The 18,929-nt window shown below is 39.6% G+C and overlaps 1 long non-coding RNA gene across 1 annotated transcript in view; it reads right to left on the bottom strand.

The window, feature by feature from the left end:
• Positions 1-18,929, bottom strand: part of LOC112991847 (uncharacterized) — an 87,355-nt gene that overhangs the window by 34,411 nt on the left and 34,015 nt on the right. Inside the window, exon 3 of the long non-coding RNA XR_003261364.2 lies at positions 2,169-2,275. This is a non-coding gene — a long non-coding RNA (uncharacterized LOC112991847). The remainder of the gene's footprint in view (positions 1-2,168; positions 2,276-18,929) is intronic.

Genomic DNA, 18,929 nt, shown 5'->3' on the forward strand with positions numbered 1-18,929 from the left:
GAGTTTGCTACAAAAGAGAAATTCACCTTCTAGTTAGGACCTGAGCTAACCTCTGGCAAGCAATACTCCTCATATTAACAAAATTCAAGCCAGAGGATGGGCCAGGTTGAGAAGAGGGCTAGTATGATTCACATTTAAATGCACTACATCTACAGATTACATAGGTACAATGTATTTATGCAGCTACAGGACTTAAAATTTTCAGGAAGGGGGAAAAAAAAATAAAGATTTCTACCATCTTTCTTGGAAATCCCTTTCATGAAAGGCAAGAATATTTAGTGCCAGAAATGCATTTAGACCTTCTAGGATAGACACAGCAGAGCCTAGAATCACTGAGGTAGCCAAACAGGAAAAGAAGGTGGTAACAGTAGACATTTTCGCAGCAAAAGCATCAAGTATTCTGTAAATGATATACCATGCAGCTAACTGTCTTCATGGCATGAAAAGAGAAAGCAGAATATTTTTTTTCCCTGGATAGGGCTAATTCGTTAAAAGTGCTGAAAGTCTTTTAATAACTGGAAGCTACGTGCTTTTTTTGGAATCTACTTCTGTCTGGTTTAATCTTTTTAAAACACCATTTTTATACACTAAACCTGGCACATTGTTACTGTGGGATAGTTCAAGATTTGTTTGCCTTTGTAGTCAGGAAAAAGATCTCACAAACTAAGTATCTTGGCACTGGAGTATGAGTGCTTTCCCAGAGAAAGCAGGCAGTAACAGAAGCTTCCACTGTTCAAAGGGGAAGAAGAGCGTACAGGGAGGGAGGAAATAAATAAGATACTAGGCTATGCAAGCCAGAGCCTTACCTTTCTAAAAAGTGTTAACAACTGTCTCTAGTCCAAGATGAGAATGAATCTCCAATAAGAAAAGCTACTGAGATTTTCAAATACTTTTTGGCATCTGCATCCATTTTGATATCCCTTACAGTATCCAAATACCTCTGACAAATTCTGTTAGGCGGGCAGAAGCCTAAATCTTCCTGAAAACTAACAGGGCTTGTGTTCCCAGGTGCATCTGGGTAACATTTTACAAACCATCGTAAATGATTTATGACCTTAACCTCCCAGTCAGGCAGCAGGACTTAGGTCACATTAACCTTTATCTGCTTAAGCATTACAGCAAAAAAAGATTATGAGAGCCACTAAGACAGATACCTCTCACTTGCTTTGCTAAATATATTGAGAAAAATGTGGCCCAACTATTTTGATATTAAGCAATATTAGCTTTATTCTCTTTCCTTCAGAAGACTGCACTTTTCCACATATCTAAGTTAGAAAATACATGCTCTGTCATTTATACTGTAGCCACAACTTAGTGACCCATTAAATATGAACCAGTTCACTGAACAGAGAAACTAAAAAGAAAAACAAACCCCAAAATTAGTTAAAAAAAATGCCTTAGGCAACAGCTTTTTATTTTTAACTGCCATCTCAACTAATACAATGCATTAGTTTCAAAACAAAGCATCTATTTCCTCCTTTTTTTCTCCTGTTGACTAGAGACATCGTTCCAAAGCATGGTGAAAAGGCACAGATTTCTGTTCCGTGAATGTCAGTTTTCAAGATTAGTGAAAGAAATCAGGAGTCCAATGCTTGCTACCCACAGAATTAGTGTGACAAACCTAGAATTTTCTGCCTGAGGGTTTTAACTATTTCACAGCCATGCACGGGTTCAGGACAGCTGGTTGATTTTCAAGAACCACCACCTCCAAGCTCAAGAATGGTCCTCACATGCAGCAAGGCAAGCAAAGATGGCAAGAGGCCTGCATGGATGAACAATGAGCTCCTGACAAAATTCAAATATAAAAAGAAACACACAACAAGTGGAAGCAGGGTCATGCCACCCAGGAGGAATGCAGACATAGAGACAGGGTCAGGAAAGCCAAAACTCACCTGGAGTTGAATCTGGCAAGGGAAGTGAAGGGCAACAAGAAAGGTTCTACAAGCGTATCAGCAATGAAAGAAAGACTGGGGAAAACGTGGGCCTGCTGCTGAATGCGGTCCTCGTGACAAAGGACATGGAGAAGTCCCAGGTACTCAATGCCTTCTTTGCCTCAGTCTTTACAGGTAACATTTGCATTTAACTATGATTATGTTTTTAACTATGGGTCAGCCAGTAGAGAGCAAGAGCAGACTTGCACATATTCCAGCCCAAGACATATGGCTTACCTCCAGCTTAGAGTGCCTCCTCCTCATGTATGGAGCTTATGAAGGGATGTGACCAGACCGGGGATGGGTGGTGGAAAGAAACAGCTCAGTTACATTCTAGCTACACCCTAAAGAAAAAACAAAATGCATCCATTATTTTCAATAAGTAGATGTCTGCACTGTTCATGCCATGTACCAGCAGAAAAAAAGCCCTCCTTCATGGGACTGCAAGCAATAATTTAGAAATGGAACGTTTCAATCACAGAGGAATATGCTTTCCTGTAGAGCAAGGGGCCTTACAAGGAAAAAATGGGGTAGTAAACACCTGACACTTATGGCAGAAGGGGCACTGTGCACTGCTGTGTCCCTAATGAAGCAGATATGCTGAAGGGAGTGAAGACTGGCAGCATCACAAACTACAGAAGGGAAAGCGAACCATCATTACAGGAGCCTTGACGAACATCAGATGCTATGTGTCTTAGTAGATATTAATGTTTAATTGTGCAAACCAGCGCTTAGTTTGAGAGGGTGTTTCTGCACTGCGTTCTATGCATGGAACATCACACGATTAAAGACTTGTTCACTGAATTATCATCAAGTAATAGCAGGCAATGTACAGACAGGTACAGAGGCAAGAAACCTCATGGGAGTTAGGGACCTAAACGCAATGCAGTGTTAAGGCTGTATGGTTTTAAAGGCCCCAACCATCCCCTGTCAGTGCTCAGTACCTACTGTGCTGTGTCAGACTTATTGTCTGCACACTTTTTTTTTTTTCTTTTTTTTTTTTTTTAGGTTACATGATAGCCATTCTGGCTGAGTCCAGGCTACATATGCATGCAGGTGAAACTCCTTTGTGCATATACATACACAGGTGCTGGGTAAGTCTAAATACCTTCAAGGATGTGAATTACGGTCCCTGGTCTAAGGCCTCTGAAAAATGCCTAAGTCACACGGGCAACATACAAGCACACAGCAGGGTGCAAAAAGGAAGATGATAAAGGCAGCATGACTCACTGCGAGCCAGATAGCTCCGCTTTTTCTTGAAGGGGGCAATTCTGTTCAGCATCTACTGAGCCAAAGGTATCTGAGGAGAGCGCTAACCAAGGATGATATTTGGGAAGCCAGAGGAGCTTGGAATCATGATGGCCTGAATATGACAGTTCTGAATAAAGCCGGCAGGACTTGTTGCTGCTCCCACAACTGCTAACAGTGAAGGTACAACAGACAGCATCCCATACCAGCCATCGCTTGGGGAAAGCTGCAGAGCTTTCATGGGGACATGGCCTACTTTTGACAGTGGCGGTCTCTCCTTCCTTTGTAGACATGCACCATTGCCCAAGGGAGCAGAGCCCTGGCTGGCCACAAACCATCTGTTTTCTCTTGGCTACAGATTCCCCAGCAGCAGAGCAGAACCAGCATCAGACTGCACTGGCTGGTGCTCCATAGCACGTTCTAACGGGTTACCTCGTTTAAGTCATTTCCAAAGGGGCTATTTTTAGTGAAATGTTTTATACACTTTCCACATTAGGATCCTACAGAGCAGCCCAAATTCGGTGCTTCGCTGGCTCTGTTCTAGTGTTGAAAAGCACCTTTGCTGTCCCTTTCTCCTTTAGTGTGTAATTTCAGGATAAATTAGAGGAAAGGATGTTAAGTAAGTATTTGGCATCCATATGTCACATACATATTGTCTGAGTCTGGAGCTGTGATATACCACTGACAGAGCATCTTTTGTACGGTTCATGATTTCCTGTGCATCATGCTCAGGTGTTCGCATATACCTAGTGCACTGGGAATGGTAAGTAGTATTTTTTTTTGCCATCTTCTCTAGAGCTTTTTGCACTGAGCTTGTTGAGATAAGAAAGTCTTTTTCTATCCCCCACTCACTTTTCTTCTTCAGTTACTGTAAGATGGCTGACAACTTTACAAATTTATTTGCAGAAACCATTGAAGATTACATCTACTGTGATCAAATCCCCCTAAGTAAAATATAAACCTCTACTTCTCTGAATGTAAAGCCTAAATCAATAATGGACATGAAATCATCAAGTTTAATCTCAAACACAGTGAACCCAAGTAATCACTCTTCTTGATATAAAACTAATTCTGTTTGACAATAAAATACTACTAGTCTGTGCCATAAACCAATGGAACAAATAACTTTCTTAACCCTGACAGCTGCTGTCCAAAATCATTACATCTCCTCTCCTTAACGATCAAACATTTCACTGTAGCACTATTTCAGCTCAATTCCCTTTCTGTGAAACACATCATATGCACTAGAATTTTGAAAGAATTTCTTTTTAAGCAAGGTGTCACGATATTTTTTTTTCCTTCTTCCTATTAGCCAAAATTGCACAGGTTGTACAGGGAACATATAAAACCAATGCTGGCTGTGCAGCACAAGTGAATTAGCATACTGTTCCCAGTCATATTACCAACAATATTCTGGCATCAGCATCACCAATAGGATGAACACCTATCACATACACAAATCACTTAAGAACAACAAACAACACATTAGATGTTCCTTGGCATGGAGCTAGATTGTCTCAAGTTGAAGTGTCAGTAATGAATTAACTTAAGCCCCGAATACAGGTATTACAGAACCCATAATCAATAGCACTGAGGCTGACATTTATTTGAAATGTGCCTCAATATCATCCTTCCAGGAGCTGAATGCTTCCCTCCTGTGTTGGCAAGCAAAGGCTTGAGAGGGCTTTGCCAAGGGGTCCACCCACAGGGGCTGCTTTGTAGGTAGGCTTGGTGCCTAAAATGCTGCAGCATTTGTTAGAACGTAGGAGACAGAAATACATGCCAAAACCCAGCCCAGCACATATGGATGCCTGCAGACACATACTAACAGTACCTGGCCATTCTCGTCATGTTTCTCATAACTAGAGCTTCTCATGTAATCTTGACATCAAGCCCATAAATTCCTGATGTTACTGATAAATAATACTCCAGACATCCAAAACATAAAGATATAAAAGCCGCTCCATGTGCCCATATACTCAAAGGCTTGTAATTAGAGAAAACTGAGCCTTGTTGATCTTTAGGGTGATAGCCCTCTGAAAAACAAAACACTATTACTCCAGGAAACAGGAGCGTTATATAAGTAATAACTTCTCCTTGCAAAAAAATGGAAGACAGGCAAGCAGAATGGGAACAAGCAATGAATGAGCAGATACCCTCAGCTAGGGCCACAAAGCCAGTGCTTCTCTGCTGCTGTCTCATGATGGGGAGAGTATGTAAAAAAAGTACACCCAGGTGTTTGCAATAGAAAGGCTAATGATTATGCCTGAAAACACTGCACATGTAACATTAGAAAAATTCAGGGAGCATCATCAGTTCTTTCCATTGAATTTCCTTGCTCAAGAGTCACTGAATCAAGAGATTATATTTTATAACCAATTAACATAGCATCAGTAAAGTGTTGCTGCACTGAGGAAGCTTTTCGAAAATACGTATTTGTTTTGAGATGTAGTTATGCACCAGTTTCTCAATTATTTAAAAAGCAACAGAGAGGACTAACCCCTTTTAACTGTTAGCATTTAATCACTGGGTTGCCTATATACAGTCAGAAATCACATCAGGAAGCAAATCTGAAATAAATACTGCAGGTCTTCTGACCAATGCTTCTTGCTTCATAGCCGCATCTGAAAGAAATGATGTGAAAATGATCTTATGCACTCTCAGGTTTTTGAGAACGTTGTGCATGCTTGCAACACTACTTTATAGCATGGCAAACATAAAGCGACAACATGCTTTTCAGAGTAGGAGCAATGTCTTATTTCCCCCCCTTCAACTGGCAGAATATTTCACTTTGAGATCAGCGCTTCATTGCACTGGACAGAGCCCTCGGTCTCCAAAGCTTTCAAAGCTCTGGATTCTCAAGAACTCTGCTTACATTTAGACATCCTACAAATGCAGAGCTACTTCCAGGCTATGGACCTGTCGGTGATTTACCTGTCTGGCACACAGTCTTTACTCTTGAAAACATCAAGCTGGGTGTTACTATTTCTGTCAAAACTCTTCAGCAAATAACTCCACATAATAACAGCCAGGCCAAAGAGCAGAGTCTGATCCTACTCAGATGCATTCCCATTCAAGTCAGCGAAAGCCTGATTATCTCACTGCTGAAATTCTGGGGTGGAAGTTACTGAACAAGAGCCAATGGCTGTTATCATCTTGTTAAATCAAAGCGTGATTCCTACTCCCCCCCCCCCCCCAACTTCAAGATTTCTGAAAATTTATACCCTGTCACAGTCCTTGATAACAGTTTGGCATATCTGGAGCTGAGAAGTTTTAATGTTCTATTTTTTTCTTTCTAGCAATTTTTTATTTTTAAGACAAACTTCATTTGATATGGTCATTATATTGTGAGCGGAGGAGCAGGAACATTTGTTATTGTGTGAGTGAATGACACATTCCAAATGAGAGTTGTAATTTCATAATCATAACTTTTTGGGGTAACTTTAATGGGAATTAATACCTTTGAAACAGACTGGGCTTTGCATCCTGTTTAGGTAGGATTTTTTTTTTTTTTTTTTTTTTTTTTTTTTTTTTTGCTTGGGCCTTGATATTTAGGTTCAGAAAGATCTCAGAAATGGAACAACCCAATAGTTTAAACCATTGTTAGAAAAAAAGAATGACTATTCTTTACACAGGCAAATGTATTCAGAGTGATAGTTTAAATGTATAACTATAAAGATTCCAAAAGATAATGAATTTAGTATTTTAAACATGCCAGATTTTAAATGACAATTATGGCTTTCTGTGGTTCAAGAATCAGCATGCTGTTTTTCTTGTGTTGGATAAATACTCATCAGCACCATGATGGCATTCTGGCAGTAATTATTTAGAGCTCAGTCAGAAATATATTTCCACTATTACCTACAAGTGATGCAAAAACCTGTCTTGCACTGAGATATAAAGCTTGAATCCGCTGCCTGAAAATCAACACTTTTTTCTCCCTCACTGGATTATGTCTCGCAGTGCTGGATCCACTTGCAAGCTGGATAGGGAGAACAATGCAACCCTGGCACTAGTACTGTCACATTTTTAGAAGAGCGTCTGTCTTACTAGGCAGTGGTATGGCGAAAGGAAGGATGAAGGGAAGGAGGGGATTGCTTTTCTCATAGGCTTACAGAGCCACATACTGAACTGGAGGCAGGTTTTCCAGCTTTCTAACATGCTCCTGCTTTTAATGGGACAGGCTCCAGGTTGAGAGTTACCCACATAACAGTGTCCAAATATCCTGATGATCAAAATGATCATGTCTGCAGTAGGAGATCTATATTCAAAAGCCTTTTTTTAACTGTACCTCTTGGCTTCTAGCTGACCGGCCTGACAACTCGACTGCTTTGTTCTACTTGAGTCAGAGAGATATTCTTCTCTGTCACTTCATTCTTTATTTGAGAACACATTCCCCCAAAGAAGATTAATCAAAAGTGGTTTATCCCTGCAAATCCTGGTGTGTTTTCATGAAGCATTCTAAAGAAAATGACCAAGAGAAGTCATCATGGGCTCTACACTATTTCTCTAGAACTGTAGCAGGAAGCTCCAATTATTAGCTTTCTTTGTATCAACAAACTCTTTGAATAAATTTTTTCTCAAATTGCTATCATCTGCCCTAGTCTAAACTGTCACAACACCCTGTTATGCACCATTTTATACCATGCCCAGTTAGAAAATCTGATGCTTCTTTGGTGCTTCTAATTACTGGTGTTGATAAAAACAATTAGCTGTAGTGGGTGGAAATTACATGTAGATCTGTAAACAAATGGCACGGTTACTCTACACAGTCTATCACTGTCAGCCACAACTTGCTCTCTTGAGAGCAGAAAAAACTTAAGAGTGCTCTTCTGTCCTTAGCAATGCTGTATATTTGCTCATTCATATGGACTAGTAAACCAACTGTGGTAGTGTCAAATACACCCAGTAAAAAAAGAAAAAAGTCTCCCCAACTCCCAAGTAATGTTTCTACATCTGCAAAATGCTGGTATGTTTAAGCAAAACGTTCCATTTAATATTAAAATCGTGCCAAAATTTCCCTGAAAAATACCTGAAATGTTTTAGTTACGTCTCCTTTAGAGATAGGAAGAAAATACATGTTTAAAATGCTTTCAGAACTTAAGGTTTTGATTTCTGAGTCTCAGTTGGAAGTTTCTTTTTTCCTTCTTCCTTCTCCCAGTAAATTCTCAGAGGGGGAATACTTTGGAGGGAAATTTCCAGACCACATGATTTTTTCCACTTTAGAGTAAACAGCAACACGGAATTGTCTGAACTTCTTGCAGAGCTAAAATTTTGAGTTTCAGCTAATGTTAATTACAAACCTCCACTCCTAATCACTGAAACTTGGTCTCTCTAAAACTGAACTTCTTTTAAGTCTTGCAAATGTCGGGAGAATGATCACCTGTCAGACCCTGATCTGAGCTCATTTGTATAGGACTCAGCAAAATAAGCGCACTTCAAGAGCAAGTGCTCTTCTGAGACTGCAAACATACAGTATAGAAGATATTTCTTATGTCTACTCCCAGAGTGTCCAGTATCTGCCCAGTAGTAACAGCAGCACTAGAAGGAAAGACTTCATCTCCCATTAGATGGAATTCAGCTGACAGCTGCTACGATCATCACTCAATTGTTAGCATTAAGAAAGACATGAAACAGACACTGGCTAAAAAAATTTAAAAGTAAAAAAATGGTAATTTTATTGCAGCAATTATTGTCAATGGATGTACTCCCTTTTAATTAAGTCTATGCCCTTTTAATTATTGAGCTGAATTCAAAGCCTAGTGTAATCCTGCCACAGCAGCTGAGCTGCTTTAAGAGTGGACTTGATGATCGTTGCCTCAGCAAATGAAACAAACTGGTAGAAAAATTGTTACTTTTACTTCCTAGACTTGACTTTTCTGTTGTTCTAGGCCAAGCTTATGACAAACTGTGACTGGAACTGAAAGCAGGTCTTGACAGAAACATCCCTGCCTGAAACAACTGCCAGGACCCTGACTCCTGGACTTATTGGTCCTGGAAAAGGGAAGCTGTGCAGGTTATCCACCTGTGATTAAGTGCATTCTAGCACCTGCTGAAAGCTCTGCTCAAAACAGGATAAATTTTTAATTTCTCCAAATTGTCTCTGCAGCTGTAGAAGGTTTCTCTTTCTTTTCTAAAATATTGATGAGGTGGGAGCAATGTTCTGCAGGGAGAAAAGATCAGCATTAAAAATGAAATCTCCGCCCCCTAAGCAGCTACCATTTTCATGGGAGTTATCCATGGGTTATCTTCAAAATCTCTCTTTGTGTTGGCCAGTTTTTCTGCTATTATCCTCACTTTCCACAGTGAGGAGAGATGCATCCTTCTGTGGACTTTGAAAGGCTATGAAAATGCACATGAAACATCCTGTGAAGAGGGCCAGAAGCCCCAAAGTTATTGAATTAAGCTCTGCTCTCACCAGTACTAGGGTAAAACCAGCATACTGATTTCAGAAGAACAACTTCTCCCTTCTGATTTGCATCTTTCGGTAACCCACTGCCCTTCTAGGGTCCGCATGGACATGAAACAGGTAATCAAGACATACCAAAGGACTGCATCAGAACAATTTAGCTGATGTTTTCCAGCGTACCAGGAATGTTAAACCCAGGTCTTTATCCCAGTCAGGACCTGCAGAGATTTTTTAAAATTTCATAGTAATTATTGTTTACTGTTAATACCACAGTAGTGCCTAGAATAGAGTTTGTTGAGCTATTTTTCAACAAAATGCGTTTTCGGTAAGTAAAGTAATTGAAATTGCAAATTATCATGAGAGAACGTTGGTCTTGATAAGTTTTATGGGAAACCTGGCCAACTACAGGATTGAACTTCTGGTCAAAACACCGAGCAAAAAGATTTATGCAAATATCTCCTACCATCTGACAAAGCACTCATCTTGAGCAGGGACTTGAACTTTGCTCTCACACACCCACATGAAGGTGCAAACCTCTAAGATACCAGCAATTCTGGTGGAACTTTTGTGTGTAAAATCTTTAGATATATTTGGTTCCTTCTGAAATAGAATCATTTTTTCTCTGTGTTTGAAATCTCAAAAATGTTTATGGCACAGCAGAACAACTTCCTAACCAGGACAAATCTAGAAGACCCGATAAACAGTGGGATGGGGTTGGGCTAAGTGCTACTGAAACACACAATAAGGAATTGGTCTCTGTCCTGAATTATAATCATCTTCATGTTATAAACAGAAAACAGGTTAACTGGCATGTGGTCATACACAGAGTGTCACACACCACAGAACTGAACCCAGAACTTCAGGATCCTGTTCAATGTCTTTCCCATATATACCTAAGGACAAAAACATTGATATTTTAGCTCTAGTTTTGTTAACTATTGCATTCTTTTCTGCAGGCAGATTTCTTCTGCTTTTATTGTTTTGTCAAACGACTATTTTTTTCTTTAAAACAAGTATCTTCTTGCTGCTGGTGTAACATTTTTAGATTAATGTTATTTGAAAAGATCACAGATGGGTGAACAGGCTCAGAGAAACCAAAAACTGACCTCTATCAACATGTCCAAAATGTGTGAAGCAATCCTGTCTTTATTTTGATGTTAAATAAAAATGCAAGTACTCACTTCTCCCAACCAGAGCTAGTTAGAATGCTTTTAATTAAAAACATCTGAAAAGTTTGATTCTCTGTGCAACTGCTAAAAATTTTGAAATGTCATTAAAAATATATTACAGTACTTAACCCTTCTTACCTTCTTCATATTCATCCATTACCAATTTTTTTCATGTTTATTTAATAGAAACCTACTTGTCATTTAAGTTGTACTTCTCATTTATATTTTTAGGTCCAGCTATTGAGAAACTGTGTGTGTTGCTGAAGCAGGTAAGAATTGATGTTCTCATTTAAGAAATGTAGAGAAGGGTTAGGCATAGCTCCATTGTTAGAAATTTTTCTGTCAAAACCAGTTTTCCAATGGAAAATTCAGCTGCAAACAATATGCAAATTTTGCAGAAGCTTTTGGTATTTCACTGAAAAGCTGAACCTTCAAAACACAGTATATTTTAATTCTGAAATAATGCCATCACGCCCTGTGAGAACTGTAGCTCATTTGCCTTCTTCTTGTTCTCCTCTATGACTGGAGCTATCCTCCTGGCCTACATCTTCCAGGATGTGGTGCAGACAGTTGGCTCATAGGATTCATTACCTCTGCTCAGGTCATGAACAGAGACGTGTGACAGGTTGTATAGCATGACCAAGGAACACATACTACAGAGAATGGGAAATCAAGATACCTATGAGGAGCCAACACTGCAATAAAATACATAAATACATTTTTATATGTAAAATAAAAACAGAAATAAAGTAAGTCAAATTCATTATTTCAACCCTTCACTGAAAGGTCTACATTTGCAACAGAAGGTAAGTACTATCTCCTGACTGAATCCAGTTAAAAATTCACCTTACAATCCCTCTGTGTCAGGAGTAAATTCAGGACTAGAATCCTGCAATGAAATTTTGGCTTGTTTTGGATGCATTTCTATTGCATATTCATGCCTTCAAGTTCTTAATCTGCCTTCTGTTTCCATACTGCTGAAACTTTAAATCTGAGCCTGAGTACCTCAAATTCTGAAACTTGCTTGTCCCTCAAAGGTCAGCATGTGAAGATGACTTCTAACCCAGGCCTACATGCTGTTCAAATGCCCTCAAGTCACCTCATCTAACGTTGCAACTTCCCTTCTTAGATTGTTGTAGGTGTCTGTGGAATTTTCTCTAATACTCTGCTGCTGCCACCCGCATTTATCACTGAGCAAAAGAATTTCTCACTCTAAGCCCTACTCTGTTTCTTCTTCACAACTTCTCAAATTTAAGCAGTGAGAAAATAATTTGAAAATCAGAAAATCTCTTGGGAGTTCTATTAATTGTTAGCAGGTAGCTGAAAATTAGCATAGCTGTGGTTATGCCACAGACAATGAGAATTAACATTTCACCGAGTATTACAAAAGACTGATACTATAACTATAAGACAGAGTTATAATTATTGAAAACATCCCACAATTTGACATAAAACAATACAATTCCAAGGCTCTTTCACCACCCTTTTTGGTCAACTCTGGTACAGTCCCGCAACAGTTCAAGCTAATCTAAAGAAGGATGGGAAGCCTTGCAGACAAAAGCTAATATATATAAATAGGTATTTTATTTTGTCAGGTTAGTTTTCAGCTGGATCAGCACCCTACACCATCTTACTTCATAGTTGCATGCTCAAGGGAAGGTATGGCATTGCACAATCAGGTGCAGGAAGATGGGAAATAGGGCAGTCACTCAGCTTCATCTGCCAGGTAACTACAACTTAGGATTTGCTAGTTGCCTTCCCTCCCAACCCTGGTTCATAACATAAGACCTTTTAATATAGGACTACGGTTTGAGAAGCATTTAAACTGTTACTGTTAAAATGGCCTGTCTGCTAGCAGAAACATCTAGGGTAGTAGGAATACTGCCAAATCATCATGATGTTGCAGCAGAACACTAGCAAGATTTATCCAAGACTTGTAAATCACATTGCAAAGATCACAGTAGGTTTGCTCAATGCTAAACCTCTTGTTAAAGCTGCACTAACAATTCTATTTCAGACAGAAAATCCTAGGCCCAGCCAACTTGGTCGTATGCATAATGCAAACACTTTTTGAGATAACAGGTGCTTTGCCACTAACTTCAAGAAGCCAAGGTTTTATCCCAGATCTCCTATTTTGGGGAAAACTGGGCATGTGTATGAGCAGTTGTCACCTATTATACAGAACATTTCATTTTACTTCAGGCAGGTGAGTGTATTTGTCAGCAGGCTCCAGGAATCTGCTCTGCTATCAAAGTGGTCCCTTGGGTTGGAATGACTGGGGTACAGTAGTACTTTATTCTTCTGTAACAGGCTTCGCATCTGTCAGAGAGGCCAAACTTTTCTTTAATCTACTGTGTGGGCCAAAGGAGAACAATTTCCCTCAGATGTAGGCCTTTACTAGAACACTGTTGCTCAGTCACTTCTCTCAGCTAAGCCTGGTCCCAAGCAGTCTGTATTTGGAATCAGAAAAGGAATGTTCAGCTAAGGAAAGTTCAGCTACAGTTAGCAGTGTGTTAATTATTAAAGGCTAATGGGCCTCACAGTTATTAATATTACAATGTGAACCTCTCTTCCTCATTTGGGGAGGACAAGGGACCCTTCTGTGCTATTTACGAATCGACAGAGGTAGTAACATAATTTGGCTCTTTCTCCACTGTTGACATAGACACCACAATAACTGTATCTAATGAAAATGAAAAAGGACATGCTTCTCTTTATTACTAAGCTTCCTCAAAGAGTCCGCTGCAGCACTTACAAGAACAAAAATAGAGCTCTGTATCCCTGGAGGGAACATAGAAATTGTCATCTTCCTCTGGGACATCCTGAGGTCCTTCAGTATGCCCTGATCTAAAAAAGCATTTATGTACATACCTACTTTGAATATCTCTATGGTATTTGTCTTGACCTAATTAGGTATCTTGTTTTCAGTGAGATGACTGGATATGCTTAAGTATTTTTTGTATGGTGTTGCAGTACTGCCATGCACTCCAGAGAGACATGGGCTACCCATAATAGCTCCTACAGCCATTGTTCACTTACAATTAGAAAAGAACTACATTTATGGATCCTCTAGCCAACATCACTGTCACTAGCTTTATTTCCATAGGACCCCTGTGCATGGTTCTCTAAATCCTATTTCTCTGCACAATGAAGCTGCAGCAATACTAACTCCACATGAAGTGGCAAAGTCTGAGAAGTCTGCAATAACTGCAGTAAGTTTTGCATACAGCAAAGTGAAGCATTTGGGCTTTCTCCAACAAGACTGTATTAGAAGTCGTTATAAATAGGTTGTCCTATCCCAGTAGAACAAAGCCCTGTTTTGCACATTTGCCATAATAATCCAGACAAGCCATAAAAGAATTAATAGTGCTTTTTGATTTTGGAAGACAGAAAAAGAAGAAAAGTGTTTCCTCCTCATTTCCCTGAGTTCTCTCTCTGCTTCTGCCTTCCAGTTTCTCTACTGCCTTTAGAGATCCGGTAAACATTCATCACTCTACTATCAAATTAACTCACAGGGACAGTGAGCTGTTCCTAATGAGACCCCATCAATGTCTTACTTTTAAAAGCAAAATTAAAAAGAAACCTGAGGTTTGAGCTCCATGTTAGTACTTTACTTACCTAAATCTAACCATTTTCTGCTCTTGACAGCTTACAAAGACACCGAAGGATGGTGCCACCTGTCTGACATGATACAGTAATGAACAGTGGTTGCAAACAGAACTGGGATGTCCTGAGCAGCCCACCTAGGGCCCATTCTGCTGGGTAGCACTGCTGCTCATGAAGTACCATGAAACAGCATTTTGAAGCACGTTCTGTTATCAAGGAGTCCATTCAGAGCTGGTCAGAAGACAGAACCAACAGAACATACACAATTCTGACCTTAAGAAACATATCTTTGTTCCAATTTGGGAGTCAAAGATGATGTTTTCCCTGGGAGAGCATTTGAAAGGCTTTTATTATTTTTATTTTTACACACACCAAAATGTTTCCTTTTCCACAAAGCAAGACTATTTCATTTTGAGCGTTCAAGTTATTGGAATAAAAAGCTATAAAATTTAAGAATTATATTAAAATTGCATATCCACATAAACTAATAAACTGAATCAATAAAATAAGGGAAAACAAGCTAAATTGAAATTATAAAGTCAAACAGATTCATTTACATTTTCCCCATTAAAAATTCATTGAGAAGTGACATGTGCCATGAAATGTTTCAATTTCGACAAAGCTGCTGTTTTCAATGGAAAACTTCACTCCAAACATTTCTGAAGTGTTGCCCCTTTTTTTTTTTTTAAGTTTCCTTGCAACAACAGTGCCACCCACCGGCTGCTACAGTGCCGTCTATGCGTAGGTCCTTTACACAAGAACACTTGAAACTCCCTGACTGTTTCTCTAGGAAAAAAAGGGTTGTGGTGTTGCCCTGCAATCACCACTGTCCAAAATACTGCAACTGAAGAGCTGACTCATCTGTTCTAGACCCTACTGAACAACAGGAGTGTGTCAGCCAGCTCGTTACAGTAACAGTAGCATTGAAGTGGATAGTGTCTTGATCATTTTCACCATCATTGCCACTGTAGAGGTCTGCTACCTTGTAGTAGCAAATGATTTAACAGAACATGAAAGGTAGCTGGAATGTCATATGCCAAAAATCATTAGGAAGTTTCATCTTAATCCCTGCTGATCAATTAGTGCCCCAAACACAACAATGGCTGGTACCAGTAGTTTGGAAATGTAAGCTAATAACAACATATTAACATTTACTTGGTTGTTTCAGGGAGTAGAAAACGAAGGAAAACCAGGAAGTTATGCCACTTTGAGTTGCAGCACCTACACACAAAATCTCCTTTAGCATTATCCATAACCTAGACAAATAAGTCTCAGCGGCTTTTTGAGCAAAAGGTACCCGGCAACATTTTGCGGGAGTTGAATGAAGCATACATTGCAAACAGACAGCAATAATAACAACAACAGTATTGTTGGTGTGCCTAAGCAAACCAAGTACAAGTACAGAGATTCTTTTGGTAAAAGTTTGTTTCTTGTACTTGGGGGCGAATCTGAAACATTTAAAAATTTTCAGGAAAACAAACACCACTAAAAACATACTGAAATGGTTCACTTGGACAAAGCTGAAACATTTCATTTTGCCTTCCTCAGACATCACAAACTAATCAGAACAGAGAAATGATTTGACCTCGGAAAAATAGAGCCTTTTGAGTAACAGCCAGATATATTTAATTTTCAAGATTTTGGATTTTATTTCTGATTTAGGACAAGGAAGCAGTTCCAAGTTTTCAATTTACTGTATTGGAATTCAAAGTTCTGCTCAACTCCTGGCAGCGTATCATGACAGTATCATGTCAAGGGCATGGAGCTACTCAGAGAAGCTACTAGGCCTACTTTAAAACATGCTATTAAGATCCTGAAATACTGTCCAACAGCAGCAAAGAAAGTGATGCCTGCACAAGCTTTACCAAAGGCTTTATAGCCATCCAGGCTTTACTTAAATGAAGATGTCTGAAAGCACTGGCTATGCCAATTTTTGCACTAGCATAAGAAGAATACCAGCAGAAGAAAAACAACAGTATGGCATCAGATCAAAGGTGCATCTAGCTCAGTATCCTCCTCTAATAGTAGGTAAGACAGACTGCCTAGGCAAAATACATAAGAAATCAGGTAAATGAACCTCTCCCTTTTAAGACCTCTGAGCTTCCGGCACTCAGTGCTTCAGTGACCTCCTCAGCTGGAAACTGCAGCCAGAGCACTCTGTGTAAGAGCCACTTTTGCCTATCCAATCTCTCACGAAGTTGCCTAAGACCATTTATACTTTCGGCTTCTACAGCAGCTTCCTGTAACAAGATCTGCAGGTTAATTATACTTTGTATAAAAAATTAATTCCTCTTATTTATTCTAAACCAGCAGTCTGACAATGTCACTGGGAACCCCTGCGTCTCATGTTACAGAAAGCAATAAAGCAATGAGTATGTGTGCCTTCTCCATCTCCTTCGTGACTGCATACACCTCTCATTTAGTCCACCTCAAGCTGATGAGTCCTGCCTTGTTTACTTCTGCCTTCTCCTTAAGCCATGCCCTACCTCTGAGCATCTCTGTCCCCCTTTGTAACTTTTCTGTACTATCCACATGTGATCTGGTGGCAAGTACCGTCGATAGCATTTCAGACAAGTATAGGTACACCAGAGATTATAAGGCAGCACAATGATGCTTTCTGTTTTACTCTGCTTTTTCTATTCATTCCCACCATTCTATTTACCAGTTTGACTCTACATAGCACTGAGCTATACTTTTAGAGAGCCACCTTCACAACCGCACCTCCTCTGTATTTTGTCCTCTTGACTGCTTTGTGCCAGCAGTGACAAGAAACCAGCCAGAGCCTGGATTAGGTTCAGGACACTCATTTTTCATTCAGAAAGAAAGATGGCCATAATCTGCAGGTTGCCTAGTGTTCCTGGATGAGCCCACAATCTGCAATTCTGCAAACATTTTTTAAGTGTAGAATTCCCTGACTTAGGCTTTTACAGTTTGATTCTAAATTCTCACAGTATCAGAGCAATCATTTATAGTCCTATGGTGATGATTTCCTCACTAAAGGAATCCACTGTACAAGGTAGAGTGCAAGGATTGCTGTTTTTTAAATGGACTCATTGTCATGATGCACACTGTATCTGTCAAGATTTTATTAACTGACCATGAAGAACATGAAGACTCTCAGGTTTGACAGCAATTTCCAAATATTTTTAAAAGATATTTAAGATACTACTTTTTCACATTCTCCTGCACTTGACTAATCTGTGGGGTGCCTGTATCTAGCACATTACGGTCTGGTTTATTTCCAGTTGAAACTTGCTAGACAAATGTTGCTTGCCAGAGGCTCAGTGAATTCACAAATTCACCCCAGATGTAAATCTATTGCCTGCAATGGACTTAGGTTGGGATGAAAACTGGGCCACCGTTTCTAGGAAGAAAAGGTGATTTCATTAATGTAAGACTTCATATTTTAATTACTGGGTTTTTTTTACTTCTGCTTTTACTTGGGGGGGACAGCTGTTTTCCCCTTTTGGTTTACCTTTTTCTTTATAAGTTTTTTTGTTAATTTCATGGAAATGGAAATTTAAACAAATTTAAATCAAGTGAATTCTGAAGCAGCTGTTAGTGGATGTTAGGAGATTTACAACACTGCGCAGCTTTTTCCTTTTCTTTCGCATTGTACCATATCCTTTTTTTCCCCTACTTTCTGTACTGGTATCAAACAGCAGACACTAATCTGCATTTTGTCTGCCTCCTGTAGCTTTCTGTATGTGCTATAACCATGTCTGTGCAGCAAGTCCGCCTTCCACCTGCTAGAGCCAACAACTCCACAGTCAGACCCAGACTGGCTGACCGTGGAGTAACTCTTCAAAGTTTTAAGAGGCTCCTCAAGAGCTTTCTTCTATTACAACCATTTATTAAAATGATCTTACACAGTGTATTAACTGATTTTCCTTCTCACCTAAAGACAGAGGCCAAACTGAGAAGTGACATGCACAGAAGTAGTGTTCCTAAAAGCAAAATAAAAGTGTGAAGCCCCTTTTTCTGTCTCCCCTCTGTTAGTATTCCCACGGCAACCCTGCCTTTGAACTCCCAGTGTATTGGCAATTGGCAGCAATTTACAGCATAGTTTACATCACTGACAAATATAGCCTGTAATTCTCATCTAGGTCAGTTATCAGTTAAGATTTTGTGAGTCAACTCCACAACATAATTAATATATAATTCATACATTAACAGCAGCCCACCTGAGATTCAGACTGTATTATGAAAAACACAGCAAACACCATAAGAACCAATCCTTGCCCTGCAGATCCTGACAATCTAGATAGACAAACAGTAGAAGGGAGAAAACAAGACTCAAGGAGGGGAAAGGACCGTCCAAGAACTTACAGCATTACCATATTGCCTTCACTACTAAGGCAATCACTGCCTTAGCTCTGACTGCGACTTGGGTTCTGATTTGTTTCCATGGAAAGCTGGTCCACATTTTGCTACTGTTTTTGATAGCAGCAAAACTAAGCTGGAACGGGGCAATACTGAACGTCTGGATGAAAATTAATGGGACTACACACCTACTAGGAAGTGACTGGCTCTTACAAAATCAGACCTACAGTTACCGAGCTTTAG

This window comes from Dromaius novaehollandiae, chromosome 17, assembly GCF_036370855.1.
Source record: "Dromaius novaehollandiae isolate bDroNov1 chromosome 17, bDroNov1.hap1, whole genome shotgun sequence".
NCBI classification, from domain to species: domain Eukaryota; kingdom Metazoa; phylum Chordata; class Aves; order Casuariiformes; family Dromaiidae; genus Dromaius; species Dromaius novaehollandiae.